We start from the raw sequence: 22,853 nt of genomic DNA, 5'->3' as shown, positions 1-22,853 counted from the left end.
ACATTGGGCTCGATCCCAGGACCCAGAGATCATGACCTGAGTTGAAATCAAGAGCTGGTCACCTACCCCACTGAGGCACCCAGGTGCCCCCTGACATTGTATTTATTACGACAACATTCTGCTCCATATTTATATAATACTTTACCAACTTTATAGTAAACAAATATACAAATATACAACTGAGAATAAAGCCTTGTGTGGGATTTCCCTTGACACATGGATGCCAAAAAGGGATCGTCTCCTATATCAACTATAATCCATTGACAGGTAATGGCATTCTGGTGTGCCAAATCCTGAGATCTTGAAGTCCAACCTGAACTCAGGAAGAAAGACAGTCCTGATCCATGATATACATCATAAGAACAGAAGATAAGAGTAGACCTCCAGTTCTAATATTGGAAGTCCAACAAAGTGCAGGGTTAACTATATTTATGCATACTATCCTCTGTATAAAGGGTCACAGCTCAAGGAAATTAATGTGTTTTCATTTCTTCCAATTTTTCTTCTGAGAAATGTATTAATTTAAAAGACTTTTTGGGATGAATGGAAGTTAGGTAGAACACATTCAAAACACTGCTTGGAAACAGTCTAATATGTCTAATTTTTTAAAAAATCTGCATCTGTCCCTTACCTTTACCCATTTCCTTGCTTCCAAAATGTATAGAACTTATATTTGTTAAATTGCGTATGTAATGTTCCAGGGAAATTACTTTCAGGATGTGGTCTTAATGCAGATCTCCTTCCCTACATGCCAAACTTGTGGTGGTGTCTGAAATATGGAATAAGAACTCAACCCAAAAAAAAAAAAAAAAAAAAAGAACTCAACCCAAACGCAAAGAAATATCATAATTGTTGAAGCAGAATAACAAGCATCTAACAGCCACAAACCTCCAAGATCCAGTTTCCTTATTAATAAAATGGAGATGATATCACAACTCATAGGACTGGCATGTGGATTAAGTAAAATAACCTTTAGAAAGCAATTTTGTATATGTCTGTGAGCAATTTTGTATACGTCTGTCAATTTTGTCTCACAAAGGAGCTCTCCTAAAATATTATTATATTATCTCTACAAATGGCAAATAAATGGACTTATTTTCACTATCTTAGAATTGTTTTATCTGAGGATTCATTCACTTTCCTGACCTATTAAGGCTGCCAGCATTCTTGCCACTTGGCCTTTCTTCACTCTTGTCTGCTCTTTCTGGCACCATTTTCCTACCTCACTTAATGTGTTTTTAAAAACTTGCCTGCCTTGGGAAATCACACTTTAAGAAGTAGTTACTGCTTCTGTAGCCTACTTTCTATCCAAGACACATAGGATGCCAAGATCTTCTCAACAGGGTGGAGGAAAAGTTAATTATTTTTCCTTGGCACTCACCATTGTTTTCTGTTTTCCCTTTTGTTTCTCTCTGTCCTGACTATAGGCTTGCTTACTCTCCTCATATACATATTCTCTATATCAGTGCCCCTAAATTCATCCACATCTCTGTTATAAGTCTATGTTATAATGTGCTTATTTGCCTTTCTTTCCTCACACCCAGCAGATTTACAAAGAAAAATTTGGGATGCTGGGCCTCACGATTAGTATTTTCCAGACAGGAATGAGTAATTTTTTCCAGAGATCTTCACAGATACAACCTATATGGCTATTTCTTATTTCCTTTAAATTTAAAGCTTAATTTTCTTTAATAGGCATATGCATCTTTAATACATACCAAACCGGTATAAAACTAGATTAGAGATAACCTGTTCCTTAAGGCAGTGCTTCTCAAAATATTTTGAGATAAAGGATCAGAGTTGTTTTCTTTCTAATCTACTATATATCAGTATTCTATTAACATCAAAAATGAATAATTAAGACAATGCATAGAGACACATAAAGGAAATGCTACAAATATAATAAAATATATCATAGGAGAATAAAGTACAGGAAAAACAAAACAATTATAACATCCATATATGTTATAATTCTTTTCACTCCACAATCTTACTTGTAGAAAAAGTTATGCTTGAAATAATGATTCCCCATATTAAATAACTATAAACACACTTGGTACTTTTATCTATCAATATACTTGTTAATGTGTCAAATGGTTTTGTCTCTTCCTCATTGGCTTACTAAATGTAGTTATTGGGGTACCTGGGTGGCTTGGTCAGTTAAGCATCCACCTTTAGCTCTGTTCATGATCCCAGGGTTCTGGGATTGATCCCCACATTGGTCTCCCTGCTCAAGTGAGGAGCCTGTTCTCTCTATCCCTCTGCCCCTCCCCCTGCTTGTGCTCTCTCTCTCTCTCTCTCTCTCTCTGTAAATAAATAAATAAAATCTTTTAAAAATAAATAAATGTTATTTAGCATTAAATGTATATCTAAACTATCTTAATAATACTTAGACATAAAAGCAGTCTCATTAAGATATGCAAACAGGAGTAGAAGAAGAGATTTTAAAGCAGTTTTGGTAAACTAAGCATATTCGTCTTTAATGTTTATCTAAATTGAAGCAAGTGATTCTATACTCTAAAATTCATTTTCAATTCTTCATCAGTAACTAGCTCAAGTATTTTAACCTGTAAAGTTACACTTCAATTACAATTATCTTTTGTTGAAATAAGTAGATCCTGGATTTTATATACTTTTGAATTACAACTTACAAACTAGCCTTAAAACACTATGTATCATGGAAGATACAGCTCTCTTGACTGTCAGTTGGCCCTGTGAGGCCTATACTATATTAATGGATCTATACTCTGTTCAACAAATGTAGTAAACTAAATATTTATTCTAGATTCATCATTTATCTTATCACATGCTGCTAACAAACTTAACATATTACATCACTGCCTATAGACCAGTGTCTTAGTCCAGGCCGCTATAACAAAATGCCATAGATGGAGGTAAGGGAGCCTAAACAACAGATATTTATTGCCTCATGACCTCACTGATTCTAATTAACTCCAAAAGCCCTACCTTCAGATCCCATCACATTTTGGAGTTAGAGCTTCAGCATATGAATTTGTCTGTTTGGGGGTGGGGGTGGGGTTATCACATAAATTCAATCCATAACACAAAGTTTGCATAGCACTACTGAAAAACTCTTTCCATCTTGTCTTTTATAAATGTAGGCAAGACTAAATCTTATGACCTAGCATTCATTTCCTAGGTATAAGAAATGAATCATGATTCAAGCTGCTTCAACTTTTAGATTTATTAAGCAGGAAAAATGGCACTCTGCAGTGCCAGTGATCTCTCTAAAGGGAAAGTACTAAAGAAATACAAGAAAGAGTTCCATCAAATTATGTGTGATTTCATAAAGGAACAAATATCAATACAAAACTAGCAGGGAACTTTAATACTCCAAAGAAAAACAATAAGGAAACATCAACCCTAAATGGCACATTAAATGAGATGAACGTAACAGGTATATACAGAACATTCTATGCAAAGGCAATATAATATACACTCCTCTCAAGTGCACATGGAACATTCTCCAGGATAGGTCCTCAAGAAACTTAGAAAAATTTCAAGTAAACTAACTTTACATCTCAAGGAACTAGAAAAAGAACAGAAACACCCCCAACTGAGTAGAAGGATGTGAACAAGACTAGAGCAGATATAAATAAAATAGAAATAAAAAAATAAGAGTAATAAAAGACAATAAAACCAAGAGCTGATTCTTTGAAAAGATAATCAAAACTGACAAACATTAAGTTAGACATGCCTCAGCTGCCAAAAGAGACCTCAAATAAATAAAATCAGAAATGAAAGAGATGTTACAAATGATACCAGAGAAGCTTAAAGGATCAAAAAGAGACTACTAAAAAAAGAAAAAAAAAAAAAAAAAGAGAGACTACTAAGAATAATTTATGACAAGAAGTTGGACAAGCAAAAAGAAATGGATAAATTCCTAGAAACATCCAAGCTACCAAGACTGAATCATAAAGAAATAAAAAAAATCTAAACAGAATAATTACTAGTATGAATATTGAATCAGTGATCAAACATTTCCATAGAAATAAAAATCCAGGACCAGACAGCTTCCCTGGTGAGTTCTACCAAACATTCGAAAAAGAATTGATACCAGTCCTTCTCAAGCCTTCCAAAAAAGAGAAGAGCAGGGAACACTTCCAAACCAAAACTATACAAAGACGCCACACAAAAAAGGAAGGAGGGAAGGAGGAAAGGAAGGAGGGAAAGGAGGGAAAGAAGGAAGGTTGGAAGGAAGGAAAAAATGGAAAAAAAGAAAAAAAAGAAAAGGAAAGGAAAGAAAAGGAGAGAAAAGAAAAGAAAAAAGAAAATTAAATTAAATTACAGGTCAATACCCTTGATGACCATAGATGCAAAAATCCTCAACAAAATATTAGTAAAGTGAATTCAACAAAACATTAAAAGGACCATACACTATGATCAAGTGGGATTTATTTCAGGGATACAAAAATGGTTCAATATCTGTAAATCAATGAATGTGATACACTCTATTAACAAATGAAGGATAAAAATAAAACAATCATCTCAATAGATGCATAAAGAGAATTTGACAAAATTTAATATCCCTTTATGATAAAAAATTATCCATAAATAGGGTAGAGAAAATGTACCTCAACATAATAAGGACTGTATATGGCAAGCTCACAGCTAACATTACAATCAATGGTGAAAAGCTGAAAGCTTTTCCTCTAAAATTAGGAACAAGAGAAGAATATCTACCCCCATAATTTCTATTCTACATAGTATTGGAATTCCTACCTAGAGAAAGTAGGCACAAATAAGTAAATAAATGACATTCAAATTAGATAGAAGTAAAACTATCACTCTTTGCAGATGGCATAATATTTTATATAGAAAAACATAAAAACTGTTAGAACTAATAAAGAATTTAGTAAAGTTGCAGGATCAATAGGACAAAATCAATATACAGAAATCTGTTGCATTTCTATATACTAATAAAAAATCTATCAGGAAGAGAAATTTAAAAAATACACTCCATTTATAAATCATCTGAAAGGATAAAATAATAGGAAGAAATTTAACCAAGGAAGTGAAAGATCTGGACACTAAAACTATCAGACATCAATAAAAGAAACTGAAGGAGTCATAAATAAGAAGAAAGATATTCCATGCTCATGGACTGGAATAATTAAACATTGTCAAAATATCTATCCCATCAAAAGTAATGTACAGAGTCAATGCAATCCCTACCAAAATTTCAATGGCGTTTTTCACATGTAGATAAAATAATCCTAACATTTTGATCAGATTATAAAAGATCTCAAGTAGACAAAGCAAGCTTGAGAAAGAAGAATGAAGCCAGAGGTACCATGCTTCTCGATTTCAAACTATATTATATAGCTATAGTAATCAGAGCAGTGTGATATTGGTATAAAAATGGACACATAGGTCAATGGAACAGAACAGAGGACATAGAAATTAACCATGAATATATAGCTAATTAATTTATCACAAAAGAGTCAAGAATATACAATGAGGAAAAACTGTCTCTTCAATAAATGTTGGAAAAATTGGACAGCCACATGCAAAAGAATGTTAACTGCACCACTATTTCAAAATGGCTTTACGTTTTGAATGTAGTACCAGAAATCATAAAACTCCTCAAAGAAAACATAGGCAGTAAGCAACATCACACTGGTCCCTGGAAATGATTTTTTTGGATTTGACACCAAAAGCAAAAAACAACAAAAGCAAAAATAAATGAGCAAAACTATATCAAACTAAAAACTTCAGCACAGCAAAGAAAACCATCAACAAAATGAAATGGCAATCTACTGAATGGAAGAGAGTATTTTCATATCGCATATCTGATAAAAAGTTAATATCCAGACCATACAAAGAACTCATACAATTCAATAGCAAAAAACAAAACTGAATATTAAAAATGCTCACAGTATCTTAACAGACATTTTTCCAAAGAAGACATACAGATGGCCAACAGACCTATGAAAAGAAGCTCAACAACACTAATCATCAGTGTAATGCAAATCAAAACCACAATGAGATATCACTTGTCAGAATGGCTATTATCAGAAAGAAATAATAATGTTGACAAGGATAGGGAGAAAAAGGACACATTTCATGTAGTTGGTGGGGGTAGATAACTTGTTGCAAGTACTATGAAAATGTTGTAGAGTTTCCAAAAAAAAAATATTAAAAATAGAATTACCAAATGATCCAGCAATTCCATTTCTGAGTATTTCTTTGAAGGAAATACAAACACTAACAGAAAAAAGAAGCATGAACACCCATGTTCATTGTGGCATTATCTACAATAGTCAAGATATGAAAACAACTTAAGTGCCCACTGACAGTTGAATGGATAAAATAATATGGTATATATGGCTAGTGGAAGATTACTGTGCCATAAAAAAGGAGATTTTGCCATTTGTGACAACATGAATGAAACTTAAGGGGCCCTTATCTTAGTTTCAGGTGTACAACATAATGCTTAGTGAAATAAGTCAGAGAGAGAAGGCAAATACTTTATGATCTCACTAGTTATGTGTACAATAAAACAAACAATAAAACAAAGCTCACACATGGAGAGAACAAACTGGTGTTGCAGAGGCAGGGAGGTTGGGGTACATGTAATGGGTGAATGGAGCCAAAGTACAAACTTCCAGTTATAAAATAAATAAGTCATGGAGATGAGATGTATAGCATGACCACTACAGCTAATTAGTCTATATGCATATTTGAGAGTTGCTAAGAGAATTTTAAAGTTTCTCATCAAATGAACAAAATTTTTTGTAACTATGTATGGAGATGATAACTAAACTTAATGTGGTGGTCGCTTCATAATAAATACAGATATTGAATCATTATGTACATCTGAAACTAATATAATACATATCAACTACATCTCAATAAGAATTATGCATAATTTCAAAATTATAATATAAAATACTATGCAAATTAAAACCATGTTATTCAAAATAATTTAAAACACATAAAATAATCTAAGAAATTTGACTAAACAAGTCAAGTTTTATTCTTCAAACACTGTAGAAGCAAAGTGTTTTTAATAATTTACTTATTTAGAGACAAAGTGTGAATGCATGTCAGCAGAGGGAGAGACAGAGGGAGAATGAATCCAACTAGATTCCATCCTGAGTGCAGAGCCCAACGTGGGAGTTGATCTCACAGCCCTGAGATCGTGACCTGAGCAAAAATCAAGAGCCAGATGTTTAACTGACTAAGTCACCCCAGTGCCCTTGTAAGAAGCAATTTTTAAAATACAGGAAATTCAAAAGCAGATTTTTAGTTTTTCATTTTAAAGAAAAGATACATTATCAACATTTATGTTGATAGAGACAATTGTAAGTAAAAATATAAAGCTAAGGGGTATGAGGTCTATAAAAACTTTATTAGAAAAAACTCAAAGGAAATATATGAAAGAAGGTTTTTTGTTTTTGTTTTTTATCTGAAAGAGAAAGAGAGCATGAGCAGGGGGTGGGGGTAGAGGAAGAAGCAGACTCCCCACTGAGCAGGGAGGCTGATACAGGACTGGATCCCAGGACCCTGAGATCATGATCTGAACCAAAAGCAGATACTTAACCAGCTAAGCCACCCAGGTGCCCCTAAAAAGTTGTTTTTAAGGCTCCAAATAGAAAGTAGAATCAAACCATTAGGAATTATGCTACTTTTAAAAAGACAAAGCTTTTATCATACCACTCTAAAAAGTTTGACATACTTTTTTCTACATGTATTGTTACCATACACAGGTGATATTCTATAATAATCATGATGCTTCCATTTTCAATATCTATCAATGTCAAATGAAATGTCATTTCCCTTTACAGTGAGTAGTTTAGGAGAGGTCAAATAATTCAGACCCAGCTAACAGGGAATGAGGAAAGTTTGCTATAAAAGAGCTCCTCAGAAACAGTCCTCACCTCTGCTTAACAGACACAAAGAACAATTTATTCCTATTTTTTCAGGACATGGACATTTCTGTATGTGATTTCTGCAACTGCTAAAACTGGACATTTCTGGAAATGTATTTCCACCAATATGGTATTAAAGCTAAGCAATGGAAGTAACTGAAACTAAGAGAATTGTAGAGCAAAGACAACCAGAGTTTTGATATAGACAACCTGGAGTCTGCCCTATCTATAGATTTTCTGTAGAAAGAGATAATTCAAATGCTCATATGAATCAAGCATTTTTATTATTTGAAGTTGAAGCCACCTCAAATGATACCTTGGCTTCTGGATGAGTAGTCATTCACCCTTCTAGTTTATAGACCTACTTATTATAGGAATCATTGCTATTTATAGGTACTAATTCTTCTCTTCAGTAAGTATGAGACTGAAAAAAGAACAGTTAAACTAACTGGATCAATTCCTTTTTTTTTTGAAGGTTGAGAACTATGGGATTGTTTTAATTATTTTCTGCTCCCACTGCTGCAAATAGCAGATCAATTCATTAGTGTCTGTAAAAGACAGACTTTCAGAAGAAAATAGTAAGCCACTGATAGCTACAGCTTGATACTTCACCCTCACAATTTAATTTTCTTATTCGGTCATAATCAAGAGTAGAGTTCCAGACAAGGAGGAGTTAAGATGGCAGAGTAGTAGGGAAACCCTGAGCTTGCCTCGTCTCTCATACACAGCTAGATGAACATGAAATCATTTTTGAACAACCAGGAAATCAGAGGATTAAGAAAACAATCTGAACAACTGGAGGGAGAGAACATGGCAGATGTGAGATTCAGAGCCATGAATTGGGGGAAAGAAAGCCAGGGTGCCACAAAAAGGAGGGAACTTTTTCCGCAGAGCAAATTCAAGAGAGAGGGAGAAAGCTGAAGAGAGCAGCATGTAGGACTTGCACAATTCACTGTGGAGAAGGGATCCCCTGGGTTGCACTGGGAGAGATTATTCTCCTTCCTGGAGTACATTTGGAAGAGGGTATTTTGCCTTTCTAAGGACAAAGGACCTGCAGGGGGCCATTGAGCAACCATTCAGGAGCAGGGGAGAGAGGCATTCACGGAGGGCACAAAACCTGATCTAGCTTTTTGCTGTGTATCACAATAGGCTCCAGCCACTGTGTGCACACTGTGAGACTAATTTTCCAGGACAGAACCATGCTGGGTGCACCAGCAGCAAGGCTCTCCACTAAGAGGGTAGAATGGCTCACACATTGCCTTGCCAGGCCCTTTAAGATTTTTGAGTTTTGAATCCTTGCCATCAGTCTATGATAAAACACAGGAGAACTGTAGCACCATGTGTGCCAATGGTCAGACACAGACACGTTAAGTGCAGGGATCTTATAAAAGCCTGGAATAGAGGAGAGAGATTGTTTGCTTTTCTCTGAGGGCGTCCTAAACAGTGGAAGCTGCAAGTTTCCATCCCCCGGCACAAGATAACTGGATAATGTCATCTTCCACAACCAACCCCCACACCCACCCAAGCACAGTCAAATTCAGAGAGAAATACAGGGTCTCTAACTGGAGGCTGGAGTCACATATACCAAACCCTGCCCCCTCTGAAAGGCAGGGGCATCTTTACAAAGACAGGTCTGACAGTGAGCCAGCACACTGTGCCTCTTCCTCAGAAGTCCAAGACAGGCTCTCCAATATACCAAGTCTACTGATTATAGAGTTTCCCAAAACACAACTGCAGAGTACACACAGCACATACCAAAAATACTTCCTGAAGTGCCAGGCCCTGAGCAGTGTCTGACTCCTTTTTAACATAGTATTACTCTCAGGAGCAGGGAACCTAACCATCTTGCATAACTATACACAAGAAACAGAAACCTGGAGAAAGTGACAAGATGGAGGAATTATCCCCAAAAGAAAGATCAAGAAGAAATCGCAACCAGAGATTTGCTTAAAACAGATATAAGAAATATATCTGAACAAGATTTTAGAATAATAGTCATAAGAATACTAGCTAGACTTGAAAAAAAGCATAGAAGACACCAGACAAAACCTGGCTGCACAGATAAAAGACCTAAAAACTAGTCAGGACAAAATTTTTAAAAAGTTATAACTCAGATTAAAAAAAAAAAAAAAACAACTGCATGGATGTAATCACAAAGAGGACAGAAGAAGTAGAGGGTCAAATAGATGATAGAGAAGATAATATTATGGGAAAAATGAAGCTGAAAAGAAAAGGGAATCAAAACTATTAGAGCATGAATATACACTTAACTCAACAATTCCATAAAGCACAATAATATCCCTATAATAGAGGAGTCCCAGAAGAAAAAGAATAGGAAAAATGAGCAGAAGGTCTATTATAGCTAAGAACATCCTAATCTGGAGAAATAAACAGGCATTCAAGTCTAAGAGGCACAGAGAACTCTCCCTCAAAATCAACAAAAACAGGTCAACACCAAGACATAGCATAGTGAAACCTGCAAAATACCAAGATAAAGAGAGAATCCTGAAAGCTGCTAAAGACAAAAGGTCCTTAAACTACAAGAGTAGACAATTAAGTTTAGCAGAAGACCTGTCCACAGAAACTCAGCAGCGAGAAAAATATTCAACATGCTAAATGGGAAAAATATGCAGCTAAGAATATTATCCAACAAGGCTGTCATTCAGAATAAAAGGAGATATAATAAAGAGTTTCTAAGACAAGCAAAAACTAAAGAAGTTTGTGAACACTAAACCAGCTCTGCAAGAAATACTAAAGAAGACCCTTTGAGCAGGAAAGAAAAACCAAAAGCAACAAAGACTAGAAAGACACAGGAGCAATTTACAGGAACAGCATGTTTACAGGTAATACAATGGCACTAAATTCATACCTATCAGTAATTACTCTGAATGTAAATGGACTCAATGCTCCAATCAAAAGACATAGGGTATCAGAATGAATAAAATAAAAAAAAACAACAACAAAAAAACAAGACCCACCCAAGCAAATACATGGAGGCTAAAGAACACCCTGCTGGGGCACCTGGATGGCTCAGTAGTTGAGCATCAGCCTTTGATTCAGGTCATGATTCCAGGGTCCTGGGATCAAGTCCTACATAGGGCTCCCCACAAGGAGCCTGCTTCTCCCTCTGCCTATGTCTCTGCCTCTCTCTGTGTCTCTCATGAATAAATAAATAAAATCTTAAAAAAAAAGAACATCCTACTAAAGAATCAATGGAAAATGAAGCAGGAAATTAAAGAGGAAATAAAATACAAGGAAGAAAATGAAAATGAAAACATAGTCCAAAACCTCTGGGACATAGCAAAGGTAGCCATAAAAGGGAAATATATAGCAATATAGGCCTTCCTCAAGAAGCACGAAAAGTCTCAAATATACAACCTCACCTTATACCCAAAGGATCTGGAGAAAGAACAGATAATTAAGAAATAATTAAGATGAGAGCAGAAATAAATGATACAGAAATTTTAAAAAAACAAAACAATAGAACAGATCCACGAAACTAGGAGCTGGTTCTTTAAAAGAATCAACAAAACTGATAAACCCTAGCCAGACTTGTCAAAAAGAAAAGAGAAAGGATACAAATAAATAAAATCATGAATGAAAGAGAAGAGATCACAATCAACACCACAGAAATACAAACAATTACAAGAGAATATTATGAGCATTGATATGCCAACAAATTGGGCAATCTAGAGGAAATGGATAAATCTCTAGAGACATATAAACTATCAAAACTGAAACAAGAAGAAATAGAAAATTTGAACAGACCCAAAACCAGCCAAGAAATTGGATTTGTAATCAAAATCTCCCAACAAACAAGAGTCAAAGGTCGGATGGCTTCCCAGGAAAATTCTACCTAAAACTTAAAGAATTTATACCTATTCTTCTGAAGCTGTTCCAAAAAATAGAAATGGAAGGAAAACTTCTAAGCTCATTCTATGAAGCCAGCATTACTTTGATTTCAAAGCCAGACAAAGATAATACTAAAAAGAATTATAGACCAAAATCCCTGATGAACTCTGATGCAAGTAATCTCAACATGATACTAGTTAATCAAATCCAACAATACATTAAAAAGATCATTCACCATCAAGTGGTATTTATTCCTGGGCTGTAAGGGTGTTTCAATATCCACAAATCAATCAACGTGATACACCACATTATTAAAAGAAAGGATAAAAACCATATGAACTTTTCAATAGATGCAGAAAACACATTTGACAAAATACAGCATCCTTTCTTGATAAAATCCCTCAAGAAAGTAGGGATAGAATGAACATCTTCCACATCATAAAGGCCATATACAAAAGATCTAAGGCTAACGTCATACTCAATGGGGAAAAACAGAGCTTTTCCACTAAGGTCAGGAACACAGCAAGGATGTCCACTCTCATCAGTGTTGTTCAACATAATACTAGAAGTCCTATCTTCAGTAATCAGACAAGAAAAAGGAATAAAAGGCATCCAAATCAGCAAGGAAGATGTCAAACTTTCACTCTTTGCAGATGATATAATACTCTATGTAGGAAAATCCAAAAGACTCCACCAAAAAATTGCTAGAACTGTTACATGAATTCAGCAAAGTCACAAGATATAAAATCAATGTAAAGAGATCTGCTGCATTTCTCTACACCAATAATAAAGCAGCAGAAAGAGAAATCAAGGAATTGGTCCCATTTACAACTGCAACAAAAATCATAAGATACCTAGGAATAAACCTAACCAAAGAGGTAAAAGATATATATGCTGGAAATGATAGAACATTCATGAATGAAATTGAAGAAAACACAAAGAAATGGAAAAACATTCCATGCTCTTGGATGGGAAGAACAAATATTGTTAAAATGTCTGTACTAACCAAAGCAATCTACACTTTTAGTGCAATCCCTATCAGTAACAACAGCATATTTCACAAAACTATAACAATTCTAAAATTTGTATGGAACCAGAAAAACTCTGAAAAGCCAAAATAATGTTTAAAAAGAAAAGCATCACAATTCCAGATTTCAAGCTGCATTAAAAATCCGTAATCATCAAAACAGTATGGCACTGGCAAAAATAGACACATAGATCAATGGAACAGAATTGAGATCCCAGCAATGGCCAATTAATCTTTGACGAAGCAGGAAATAATAGCTAATGGAAGAAAAGACAGTATCTTCAGCAAATGGTGTTGGGAAAACCGGACAGCGACATGCAGAAGAATGAAACTGGGCCACTTTCTTTTTTTTTTTTTTTTGACATTTAATTTTTTTAATGTATTACTGTAAAAAATCATGTACAAAACAAAAAGTAGAATTACAAACCATTGTTACAATAATACTAGCTTTTATAATTACCCATGTATTTACCTTTATTGAGATCTTTATTTTTTCATATGTCTTCATTACACCTTTTTTTTTAATTATCTTTTTTTATTGGAGTTCAATTTGCCAACATATAGCATATCACCCAGTGCTCATCCCATCAAGTGCTCCCCTCAGTGCCCATCATCCAGTCACCCCAACCCCCCGCCCACCTCTCTTTCCACCACCCCTTGTTCGTTTCCCAGAGTTAGGAGTCTCTCATGTTCTGTCACCTCTCTGATATTTGAAACTGGACCACTTTCTTATACCATACAGAAAAATAAACTCAAAATAGATGAAAGATCTAAATGTAAGACTAAAACCATCAAAATCCTAGAGAAGAACACAGGCAACAACCTTTTTAACCTTGGCCACAGTAACTTCTTACTAGACACATCTCTGGAGGCAAGGGAAACAAAAGCAAAAATGAACTATTGGTACTTCATCAAAATAAAAAGCTTCCATAGAGTGAAAGAAATGATCAATAAAGCTTTAAGCTACCAACAAAATGGGAGAAGATATATGCAAATGACATATCAGATAAAGGTTTAGTATCCAAAATATATAAAGAACTTGGGGCACCTGGGTGGCTTGGTGGTTGGGCATCTGCCTTTGGCTTAGGTCATGATCCTGGAGTCCTAGGATCAAGTCCCACATCGAACTTCCTACAGGGAGCCTGCTTCTCCCTCTGCCTATGTCTCTGCCTCTCTCTCTGTGTCTCTCATGAATAAATAAATAAAATATTTATATATATATAAATATATATAAATAGCTTTATATATATGTGTATATATATATATACACATATATATATATATATATATATATATATATATGAAGAACTTATTAAACTCAATACCCAAAAAACAATGCAGTTAAGGAATGGGCAGAAGACATGAGTAGACACATCCAAAGAAGACATTCAGGTAGCTAACAGACACATGAAAAGATGCTCAACATCACTCATCATCAAGGAAGTACAAATCAAAACCACAATGAGATACCACCTCATACCGATAAGAATGGCTAAAATTAACAACTCAGGAAACAACAGATGTTAGAGAGTTTATGGAGAAGGGGAAACTCTTTTGCATTGTTGTTGGAATGCAAATAATGCAGCTACTCTGGAAAACAGTATGGAGATTACTCAAGAAGTTAAAATTTGAACTATACTATAGCAGTTGCACTTATTTATCCAAAGGATTAAAATAATGCTAATTCAAAGGGGTATATGCATTCCCAAAGCTTATAGCAGCACTATCAATAATAGTTAAATTATGGAAAAAGCCCAAATGTACATTGACTGATGAATGAAAAGGGAGACAAATCATGAGACTCCTAGCTATAGAGAACAAATTGAAGGTTGCTAGAGGGGAGGTAGGTGGGGGTTTGGGCTAGATAAGTGATGCATAGTAAGGAGGGCACTTGTTGAGATGAGCACTGGGTGTTATATGCAAGTGATTCACTAAATTCTACTCCTGAAACCAATACTACACTATATGTTAACTAACTTGAATTTAAATTAAAAAAAATTTTTTTTTAAAGTAGAGTTCCAAGTTGGACTGGGGTAAAAATGGGGTACAGAGAGGTAGTGTTTTTGCTTTTAGACATTAAGCATTCCTTACAGTTTTGATCAGTCCTAATCTTTGATTAAGTTGTACCTAATCATAAAACCAAAAGTAGACACACAAATTGTGGAATTACCAGTGAATTTTCCCTAAATAAACTAGTGAAGCTACTATTTTCAACTAAAATGGATACCAAAGCCTATTCGAAACTAAAAGTGAATGTTTGCAGCAACAATGAAACAGACCAAATTGCCTGGAATTCTTTAAAATATAAATGACTTTGTATCTGGGGCAGATAGTTATGTTGTTCAATCCTGTTTTAACCAAATTCACTTAAAGTTCAAACTTCTAGTATTATAATACAGATGTGAAGGTCACACCCTTTAGTTAATTCTCTTGCATGCCAATCATGCTTTTAATCAAATTTTTATCTCCACATAAACATTAGTCATGGCTTTATGGGAAAAAATAAATTTTAATCAAAGTCTGTTCAAACTTTACAATCTATTTCCCCCTTTTATTTATCTAACAGTGAGGGTTAACTTTTGAGACATTGTACAAATTGAATTCTCCATGAGAATAGAAGTCTACTGACAGAGATAGCATCTACATTTCTGTCAGAGTATGATTCTTAGTGCTCAATAAATGTTAAATTATGAATAATAATAAATGCACATAAAGCGTGATAGAAAAATGTTGCTAAATGCACCTTTATTTATTGATTCAATTTTCACAGTGCTTTCTTGTTGGAAGCTTTATAAATTTGACTTCAGATTATACCAGTAAAATAAGTAAAATGATAGAAAAATTAAAGGATTATACAAAAGAAAGGAAATACAGTTGTGGTAGTCCAAAATAGGAAACTGCTTTTTGTAAAACTATATGTGTATCCTAAAACTACACAGTGAATTTGTTAGAAACTCAAACAGAAAAGCATCCCCAGTGAGCTTGAACTCAATTACTATAGAAAAGTGATGCGAAATGACTGCCCATTTCAACTTTTAGAAAAAGCAAATAAAATGATTAAGACTAAGACCCCAAGGACGCTATATCAAAAAACATAGTTAGGAGAAAGTTCCCAGGATTCTTTTTCAGTAGATAAAACATACATAATGGCCATAAAGATGGTAGACTCACCTCAGACCTGTGGTTTCTTCCAGATTGAACTGAGCTCCCATCTCCTGTGAGGTACAGCTTTTATGAAACTGCATTTCTGAATTAGGAAACATGTAGAAACGTGCTGTAAGCCGTATAATCATTACATAAAATAAAAGTGAAATTCTACACTGTACATCCAAACACCTGCATATCCCAGTTCTGAAACTACTGAGGAAAATGTTGACAATTGAAATGGAAATATATCAAATGGCAGCAATTTGTTTTAATGATAGACTGTTTTTGTAGCAAGACCAAAATGCTTTATATAAATGCATTCAACTTGAGTGGCTGTGGGGAAACTGTGGTAGCTATAATGAATCAATTAATCTCTCTTCTCCCTCTTTCTCACCTCCTCCCTCTCCCTCTTTCTCTTTCATCCTTAGGTAACTAGGCCCAAAGTAGAAGGCAGCAAAAACAGTGTAACTCCTAGCCTAAAGTAGAGTTAGTGGCACCTAACTTCTCATTGAAGTTCTTATTAAAATATAGGAAAGATGAAAAGGTGTGTCACTGGTTAAGAATCCTGAAACAGAATATTAGGAAGGTTACAGATTATCAAAGTGTGACCTTTTGCCTCTCCTTTCCTTCAGATCCAGATCCAGCAATGACCACAGGGGATTTTATGGCCATTTCTTTATCCAAAAGCCCCAGGGACACTAACATTCCACAGCCTTTACAGTGAATTGTTCCTGATAAGGGAGGGACAAAAAATTGCTAAAAGTAATAAGGACAGACTCTCTTAGTCATTGGCAAACAGGCTATAAGTTCTGGAGACACCTTCTCAAGTCAGCATACAGACAAAAAAAGAAAAATTCTGTCAGATTCTTAAAATCAATCTAGGAGCTGAACACAGCAACCTGCCCTCCAGTTAATATAAAGAAGTGGTCCAACAGAAATCAAGAGGAGAGTGAAGAACAATATGAAGAGCTTGCCCATACTATTGAAAGACAAACTTAAGGCCTAAATTAGCTTCCAATGAAGCACAAAAAAATATTTCAGTAAGTAAATATATAAATAAAATAAATGGCAATTTTCTAAAAAGATTAGGCAACATAAAATAAGAAACCCTGTATTCAAAACATAGACAGAAGTCTCCACAAAAGAAGCAAATGCTAATTTTAATATAATCTGTTCTGCCATTAAAGGAGAAGCTGAGCGACACAGCTGTGTTGGTAGAGTAGAAGGAAGTTAGTAGAGTGGAAGGGAAATGGTGGAATAGAAGGATGCTGAAGGCAACATTTAAATGCAGCTCGCGCTGAAAATGACCTTAAGACCCATAGAATATATCTTCTATACTTAGAGACATAAAGAAAAGGACACATCAGAAAGGGTAAGAGGGGCAGAGACTCTACTGGAAACCAAACCCCCGACATGTGACACACAGCAGGAGGGATATCACAGGTATGGAGAAGTGAGCAGCACAAGCCCCTCACCGGGAACCTCTGTACAGGGAAGAAAATCCTTGTAATATTTGGTTTTGCAAATCAGTAGGACTTAACTCCATAAAAGCCAGGGAGTTGTAAGGAAATGAAGTCTCAGTCAAGATCTTAGAGGGCCAGAATGCTATACCCAGTACAAAAGCAGAAGTCTGAAAACTACCTGGGCTATATGTGAAGATTTACTGACTAATTTTAGGATATGTGGCCAGCGGGGCAGGAATCTGCAGGAACCTTCTTTGGGGACAGAACTGCTAATAGGCGCATTTTTTTCTTTCTCCCCTTCAGCCTAGCTGGCTGGATGCTTAGAAGAGCCAATTCTGATACTCTCCATCTACTGTGTAAAACCACTGGAATTCCCCTGCAGACCCATCTGATCCAACCTATCCATGCTGGCAGGTGCCCATCTAAAAAGGTTTCTACCCTGTTACACCCAGCAGGCAGACTTAGTTGAAAGTGATGTTGCCCCTAGAGCAACATTTGACTTGCCACACACAGTGGGCAGGCCCAGCCAGGAATGGTGACCCTTCAGAGTGATTCCTGCCTTGGGTATGGGGAGAGCAAGCCCCACCTACCAGTATACCTGTAGTAGCTACATTGGCCTTAGTAAGCCATGCTGGGAGGGAGCAACCTTTGCACATCTGCACCCACAGTAACTGCAGTCAAGTCACAATAGAAGGGCACATGCAGCACATGCAGAGCACATCTCTGGAGCATCTGGTTCTGTTCACCAATTGGGATTATGCTATTGGTACCACAGGACACTCTAAATAGGCAACTACATTCAAGACCAGAAGACATTGCTGACCTACCTAATACATACAAACACAAAGAATCAAGCAAAATGAAGAAATAGAAAAATATGTTCCACATAAACAAAGGGAAAACAACAGAAAAATAACTAAACAAAATAGAGATAAGCAAACTACTTGATAAAGATTGCAATTTGGAAGACAGGGTAGTAGAAAGCAACCAAGCCCAAAGCAATAATAATAGTAACAGTAACAATTATTATTATTAATAATAATATTTTTTTTAAAAAGAGAGGACAGGTTAAGGGACATCTGTGACAACATCAAGTATACTAATATTTATAATACAGACATCCCAGAAGGAGAAGAGAGAGAAAAAGGCAGAAAATTTACTTGAAGATAGTAGCTGAAAATTTCCCTAAACTAAGGAAGGAAACAGATATACAGGTTCAGGAAGAACAGAGCACCCCAAACAAGATAAACCCAAGGATGTCCACACTAGCACAAAGTAATTGTAATTTTAAAATATAAAAATTTAAAATAAAGAGAGAATCTTAAAAGCAGCTAGGGTAAAGCAACTAGTTACATGCAAAGGAAACCCCTCAAGGCTATCATCTGATTTTTTTAGCAGGAACATTGCAGGCCAGAGGAAGTGGCATGATATATTCAAAGTGCTGAAAGGAAATAGCCTGCAACCAAAAATACTCTATCTACATGGCATGATTATCATTTAGAATTAAAAGAAAGATAAAAAAGTTTCCCAGATTATCCATTTGTATGATAAATATCTCTCCATTCCTCAATTTCAATCTGTATTTGTCTTTAGGTCTAAAATGGGTCTCTCGTAGGCAGCATATAGATGAATCTTGTTTGTTTACTCATTCTGACACCCTACACCCTTTTAAAGCATTCAGTCCACTTATATTCAAACTAATTATTGATAGATATGTATTTATTGTCATTTTATTACTTTTTTGTGGTCATTTCTGGAGATTTATCTGAACCTTTCTTGTCTTTGCCACTTTTGGTCACTCCTTTGCACTCAGAGTGTCTCCTTTAATATTTCTTGCAGAGCTGATTTAGTGATCATAAACTCCTTTAGTTTTGTTTATCTGGGGAATTCTTTATTAGTATTTCTATACTGAATTATAGCCTTACTGATTAGAATATGCTTGACTACAGATTTTTCCCATTTAGCCCTTTTGAATATATCATGGCAATAATCTCTTTGACAATCACAACAACTTCTTTCTAGATATGTGTCCTGAGGCAAGGGGAAACAAAAGCAAAAATAAACTATTTGGACTTCATCAAAATAAAATCTGCACAGTGAAGGAATACAATGAACTAAACTAAAAGGCAACCTTAGGGACTGGGAGAAAATATTTGCAAATAACATATCTGATAAATGTTTAGCATCCAAAAATATAAAGAACTTATAAAACTTACTACCTAAAAAAACAATCTAATTTAAATATGGGCAAAAGATATGAATATACATTTTTGCAAAGAAGATAGATAGCAAATAGACACAAGGAAAGATGCTCAAAGATTTGCTCAGGGATCCCTGGGTGGCGCAGCGGTTTGGCGCCTGCCTTTGGCCCAGGGCACGATCCTGGAGACCCGAGATCGAATCCCACATCAGGCTCCCAGTGCATGGAGCCTGCTTCTCCCTCTACCTATGTCTCTGCCTCTCTCTCTCTCTCACTGTGTGCTTATCATAAATAAATAAAATAAAATAAAATTTAAAAAAAAAAACAAAGATTTGATCAGAGAAATGCAAATCAAAACTACAATGAGCTATCACCTCAAACCTGTCAATGGCTAAAATCAACAACAGAAGAAACAACAGGTGTGGGCAAGAATGTGGAGAAAGGGGAACCCTCATTCACTGTTGGGAATGCAAACTAGTGCAACCACTCTGGAAAACAGTATGAAGATTCCTCAAAAAGTTAACAACAGAACTATCCTACAATCCAGCAATTGTATTACTAGGTATTTACCCACAGAGTATTAAAATACTAACCGAGAGAGATAGATACACGTCCATGTTTATACGATAATTATCTACAATAGCCAAATTATGGAAATAGCCCAAGTGTCTATCAACTGATGAATGGATAAAGATGTGGTATCTGTATGTATGTATGTATATATACATAGATATGTGCATATGTGTATACATTTGTATATATATATATGCACATACATACAAAGGAATGTTACTCTTCCATAAAAAATGGAATCTTGCCATTTGAAACAACATGGATGGAGCTAGAGAGTATTATGCTTACTGAAATAAGTCAGAGGAAGACAAATACCATATGATTTCAATTATATGTGGAAATTAAGAAGTAAGACCAATGGGCAAAGCGGAAAAAAAAAAAAAAGAGACAGAGACAAACCAAGAAACAAATTCTTAACTATAAAGAACAAGCTGATGGTTACCAGAGGGAAAGAAGGTGGGGGTATGGGTGAAATAGGTAATGAGGATTGAGAAGGGCACTTGTGATGAACACTAGGTGTTGTATGGAAGTGTTGAATCACTATATTGTACATCTGAAACTAATATTACAATGTATATTAACTAGCTGGAATTTAAATAAAGACAAAAAAATCTTAGAGACAAAAGCTAAAGGAGTCATCACTAGTAAACAATCCTTATAAAAAAATGTTAAAAATACTTCTTTAGGTAGAAAAGAAAAGGCCATAACTAGAAAACTATGAAAGGAGAAAATTTCACTGGTAAATGCAGATATATAGTGAAGGTAGTAAATCAATCACTTATAAAGCTACTATGAAAGTTAAAAGACAAAAGTAGGGGCAGCCCGGGTGGCTCAGCGGTTTAGCACTGCCTTCAGCCCAGGGCCTGATCCTGGAGACCTGGGATTGAGTCCCATGTCAGGCTCCCTGCATGGAGCCTGCTTCTCCCTCTGCCTGTGTCTCTGCCTCTCTCTATGTGTCTCTCATGAATAAATAAATTCTTTTAAAAAAGACAAAAGTAGTAAAAATAATTATATCTATAAGAATTTGTGAAGGATACACAACATAAAAAGATATAAAATATGACAACATATACATAAATCACAGAGGGCAGTTAAAAATGTAGTGCTTTCAGAATATGTTCAAACTTATGTGACTATCAACTTAATATAGACTGCTATATACATAGAACATTATATATGAACTTCATGGAAAAAAACTCCTATAATAGTTATACAAAAAATAGAGAAAGGACTCCAAATATAACAATAAAAAGTCATCAAATAACAAGAAAAGAGAGCAAGAGCAGAAGAACAAAGGAAATTACAAAATCAACTGGGAAAAAATTAACTAAATGGCAGTAAGTCCATGCCTATCAATAATTACTTTAAATTTAAATGGACTAAATGTTCCGATCAAAAGATAGAGTGACTGAGTGAATTAAAAAAAGAAAGAAAGAAAGAAAGAAAGAAAGAAAGAAAGAAAGAAAGAAAGAAAGAAAGACTCATCTATACGCTGCCCATAAGAGACTTACTTCAGAACTAAAGACATAAAAAGACTGACAGTGAAGGGATGAAAAAGATATTTCATGTAAACGGAAGAGAAAAAAAGCTGGAGTAGCCATATTTCATCAGATAAAATAGACTCAAAACAAAAAAATGTTACAAGAGACAAAGAAGGAAAGGCATCACATAATGATAAAGGGGACATCCAACAATGTGATGACAGAGAGGGTGGAGTTGGGGGGAGTTGGGGAGTTAAGATGAAGAGCATTACAAGGTACAAACTTCCACTTATAAAATAAATAAGTCTGGGGATCCTTGGGTGGCTCAGCAGTTTAGTGCCTGCCTTTGGCCCAGGGTGCAATCCTGGAGTCCTAGGATCGAGTCCCACATTGGGCTCCCGGCATGGAGCCTGCCTCTCCCTCTACCTGTGTCTCTGCCTCTCTCTCTCTCTATGTCTATCATAAATAAATACAATCTTTAAAAAAATAAAATAATAAAATAAAATAAAATAAAATAAAATAAAATAAGTCAAGAGGATGAACAGTACAGCATGGGTAATATAGTCAGTATAACTGTAATAACTTTGCATAAAGACACATGGTGATTACAATTATTGTGGCATTTCATAATATATATGTGTCAAATCACTGTTGTACATCTGAAACCGATATAGCACACATAAACTATACTTCAATAATAAATAATTTTTTTTAATTTTAATTTATTTATGATAGTCACAGAGAGAGAGAGAGAGGCAGAGAGAGGCAGAGAGACATAGGCAGAGGGAGAAGCAGGCTCCATGCCGGGAGCCCGATGTGGGATTCGATCCCGGGTCTCCAGGATTGCACCCTGGGCCAAAGGCAGGCGCTAAACCGCTGCACCACCCAGGGATCCCCAATAAATAATTTTTTTAAATGTTCCATTTTCTCAATGCATTTTAGAATACAAGGATGCTTGTGATATGAGAGATGAGATGTTTGGGCAATAAACCTTAGAAAAGGAGTTGGCCAGGGTAGAACTTTAGTTCTCCCAAAGTCAGAAGCACAACATGAAAAATGAGCAAGAACATGGTATATGAGTAAGACTGAGTCTGGAGATCCAAACTGTAATAACTGGCAGACTCGGAAAACAAAAGGTAATGAAAGCATCTCTTATAGAAAAGAACTGGTCTAAGCTGAACAAATCCATGAGTCTACACATTGATTACCCTCGCA

The 22,853-nt window shown here is 35.4% G+C and overlaps 1 long non-coding RNA gene across 8 annotated transcripts in view; it reads right to left on the bottom strand.

The window, feature by feature from the left end:
• LOC140604740 (uncharacterized) overlaps positions 1-22,853 on the bottom strand; it is a 357,291-nt gene that overhangs the window by 197,491 nt on the left and 136,947 nt on the right. For 7 of the 8 annotated variants that reach the window (XR_012007550.1, XR_012007552.1, XR_012007545.1 and 4 more), the window contains one exon: positions 15,946-16,021. The exons of the other annotated variant lie outside the window; for it this stretch is intronic. This is a non-coding gene — a long non-coding RNA (uncharacterized lncRNA). The remainder of the gene's footprint in view (positions 1-15,945; positions 16,022-22,853) is intronic. 8 annotated transcript variants of the gene reach the window in all.

Source organism: Canis lupus, chromosome 15, assembly GCF_048164855.1.
Source record: "Canis lupus baileyi chromosome 15, mCanLup2.hap1, whole genome shotgun sequence".
NCBI lineage: Eukaryota > Metazoa > Chordata > Mammalia > Carnivora > Canidae > Canis > Canis lupus.
This window is presented reverse-complemented; position numbering and strand designations above follow the sequence as displayed.